The sequence below is a fragment of the Sardina pilchardus genome, chromosome 6 (assembly GCF_963854185.1).
Source record: "Sardina pilchardus chromosome 6, fSarPil1.1, whole genome shotgun sequence".
Classification (NCBI taxonomy): Eukaryota; Metazoa; Chordata; class Actinopteri; order Clupeiformes; family Clupeidae; genus Sardina; species Sardina pilchardus.
The window spans coordinates 35086859-35091027 of record NC_084999.1 but is presented as its reverse complement, the minus strand read 5'-3'; positions in this window follow the sequence as shown (position 1 = coordinate 35091027).

Below are 4169 nucleotides of genomic sequence, written 5' to 3'. Positions count from 1 at the left end.
ACGTGTAGCCCAGATAACAATGGGTTAAGCCCTAGCTAGCCTCAGCCAATGAAAGCAGCCTGCACTACGGTAGCTTGGTAGCTAGGGCAACCAAAGTTCAAAACAAATTGAATGAATAAACGACATGAACGATACGAACACAAAAAGATAACGCACGAAAGCTAAAGCTAAGAAGAACTAAGAGGAAAAACGAAGAAAAACGATAGAAGATAAAACAGAGATAAGATAGAAACACCAAGAAGACACCAACAACGATACCCGAAGCAATTACAAGACAAGATTGAACAACACTGAGCTTTATGAAGGAGTTCCGAACTGGTCAGGTTTTTATTACTGAGATTTGAAGTCGATGGCGAGCCTCCCAGAATTGAACTCTGATTGAATGAACTTCCCCCCTTCCCTGCCTCCCTTCCTGGTGGTAGGACTATTGACTTTGACTGACTCTGACTGACTTTGACTTTTCCCCCCACCATTGACAACCAGACACAATACTGTACAGAATTGTAATAATTGAAAAACATATTGGATTGATTGAAATTATATGAACATTGAACATTCTGAATATTTTTATAACTTTAATGTGTATTTTGTAACGCCTACAATATTGTAATAGATAGGGGGCGCTGTTGCGCAGGTACCATGTAGGCGATCTTTTGGCAAGCTCTTAGAGGCACACTTTTAATTTCGATTTAAAACAGATACATTTGGTTCTAATCCTGGATTAAACGTTAAATTCGTGGATATAAAGCACTTGTGAATATACTGGCCCACTTTGCTGGATAATAATGAAGCCACCGACTAAACCATCGTCGAACAGAACTGCTCGCTCTGGTAATGCTAGCTCCCCAGTCGAAGAGCTCCAAGACTGCTCCGAAAGTGAAAAGCTAACTGCCGGTATGCTAACCAAAGCCTTGGACTCACTTAAATTTGACATCTGCTCGAAAATAGACCTGGCTGTTGGAGGAGTGCAGGCTGACATCGCGGCTGTTAGGGAAGAACTGACTTCTTCAGTAACTAGCCTACAGAAAATTGCTGATGACCATGAGGGGCGTGTGAAGGAGCTAGAGGCTTCAGCAACGGCAACGTGTGACTCTGTGTCGGCTATTGAAGTCACCGTGTCTGAACTCCAAAGCCAAGTTAAAGTTCTGCAATCGAAATGTGAAGATCTTGAGAGTAGATCCCGGAGAAATAACATCAGATTGGTGGGTGTCCCTGAAGACCAGGAGGGTGCTATGGTGACTGAGTTTGTCTCCACTCTGTTACAGGAGGTGCTTAGGCTGGATGAGAAACCCTTGCTCGACCGAGCTCATAGATCTTTGCAAGCTAAACCGAAGCCTACCCAACCTCCGAGACCTTTCGTCGTCAGAATACACTATTTCCATGTCCGCGAGCTCATCCTCCGTCAGGCGCGTCAATTACAATCTCTCTCCCTCAACGGACGAGCCATACACATCTTTCCGGATCTGACCGCCATGGAGGCGAAGAAGAGAGCAGCCTTTGGAGACGTGAGAAAGCGGCTACGCGAGATTGAAGGCGCTCGCTTTGGATTTCGTTTGCCTGCAAAGTTTCGGATCACTCTGCCTGGAGCAAAGGAGCGTGTGTTCACCGACCCGCAGCTGGCGTTGGACTATGTCATCTCCACAGTTCCCGACAAAGATGCTCATGAAAATTTAGCAGATTGACTAGGCCCTATCTCTCTGGACTTTGACGGTAACATCTCATGTACCATGGTTTTACTGCTATTCTATGTTATGCTAGAGTAGCTGCTTTGTCTCATAGCTTGGTTTCACTCTCAGTGACCCTGGCCAGGTTAATATTTCCTGAAATATATAACTTTTTCTCTTTAAGTGATAAGTTGAATGAATGTCTTATTCCACGTTCTTGCCTATGTGTTCTATCTGTTCATATTGTCAGATATCCGCCTCAGTTAATGCCCTTTGGCTTCTAGCTCTGTACTACCTGTTAGGCTAACTTATGGATCGGTCTCGTGTCCGTTTTGCTATTAGGATAGTTACACCATGTTCGGGAAGGTGTATGGGTGGGGAGGGGTGGGTTATGTCTTTTGTTTTTATTATGTCTAGTCCTGTGTACAGCAGGGGGGGGAGGGGGGGTTTGTTGACAACACGGTTAATTTTAGTTTCAGATTTGTATGACTTATGTGGCTAACAATGCTCATAATGTTGCTGGTAGACCTATAACTTTCGCTAGCTGGAATGTAAGAGGCCTTGGTAAGCCCACTAAACTTAGCAAGGTTCTCTCTCATTTGGACAACTTAGGTGTTCAAATTGCTTTCATACAGGAAACTCATTTGAATGTTTCTGACCATGTTAAAATTCAGAGACGTTGGGTCTCTCAGTCATTTCATTCTACATTTAACAGTAAAGCCAGAGGGGTTGCTATTCTATTTCATCTTTCAGTCCCCTTCATTTCATCCTCTGTTACAGCTGACCGGAATGGACGCTATGTCATTGTTAAAGGGACTCTCTATGATACCCCATTGATTTTGGCAAATATTTATGCCCCAAACCATGATGACGAGCAATTTTTTGTCAAGTTTTTCTCCTCATTGCCTAATATTGATTCACATCTAGTTATTATTGCTGGAGATTTGAATTGCTGCCTTAAAAATTTGGATACATCAGCCTCTAGGAAATTTGTGACTTCAAAATCTGCTAAGACTATCACTGCATATTTAAATAATGATGGTTTAGTAGATGTATGGAGGCGTCTGAATCCCAATACACAAGGTTATTCTTTTTATTCCCCAGTACATCACACACATTCACGTATAGATTATTTCTTTATTGACTGTAAATTATTTCCTGTTGTTCAAAGCTGTAGTTACCATGCTAGAGTCATCTCTGATCATTCCCCTCTCTTAATGGTCATTAAGATGCCTCAAAAATGTACCTCCCGTCCCCCATGGAGACTTAACACACTTTTCCTATCTGACTCTAACTTTGTTGAATTTGTTTCACAACAGATTGACATCTTCATTGACACCAATGTAACTGATGATATTAATCACAGTTTACTGTGGGAGACTTTTAAAGCCTTTATGAGGGGCCAACTTATATCTCGTGCGTCCTATGACAAACAGCTGCGATCATTCACTTTATCTAACCTTACGGACCGCATCCAACATCTAGAAACCCAGTATACTGACTCACCTTCACCTGATTTGTACAAAGAGATGCTCCTCCTTAAGTCAGAGTTTGAAAACCTTACCACAGTCAATGCAGAAGAAATGATTTTGAAGTCCAGACACACTTATTATGAATTTGGTGATAAGCCTAGCCGCCTTCTGGCACACCAACTTCGTAAATCTGCAGCTTCACGTAACATCTTAGAGTTAAATACAAGTTCTGGGCTCATTCATGATCCTCAGGAAATTAATAATGCCTTTCAGAATTTTTATATATCTCTTTACACTTCTGAACACCAGCCCACTTCTGACGATTTAGCAAAGTTCTTTGATGCCCTTCCCCTACCAAAAATTTCAGAAGATGGAGTTAGAGATCTTGATAAACCTATTTCGTCCTCAGAGGTAGGGGAAGCCATTATGGCCATGCAGAGTGGAAAAAGTCCAGGACCTGATGGATTCCCTGTAGAGTTTTTCAAAAGATTTTCAGGCAAGCTTATTCCTCTTCTGCTTAATATGTATACACACTCTCTTGAATCTGGTATCCTCCCTAAAACATTACGTTCAGCCCAAATTTCCCTGTTACTAAAAAAGAACAAAGATCCTCACTGCTGTAGTTCCTATCGTCCTATTTCACTATTAAATGTAGATGATAAAATTCTAGCTAAAATTCTTGCCCGCCGCCTTGAAAAAATTCTACCTGACGTAATTTCTGCTGACCAGACAGGCTTCATCAGGAATAGGTTTTCTTTTTTTAATGTTAGACGTTTGTTTAACATTATCTATCATCCATCTGATTCTCCGATTCCAGAAATATTACTATCCTTAGACGCCGAGAAGGCCTTTGATAGGGTTGAATGGAGCTATCTTTTCTACACCCTTGAGATGTTTGGCTTCGGACAAAAGTTTATTTCTTGGATTAAGTTACTGTATTCTGCTCCACTTTCTTCAGTTCGCACTAATAACCTTTTTTCAGATTATTTTCAGGTAGGTCGTGGCACTAGACAGGGCTGTCCATTATCACCCT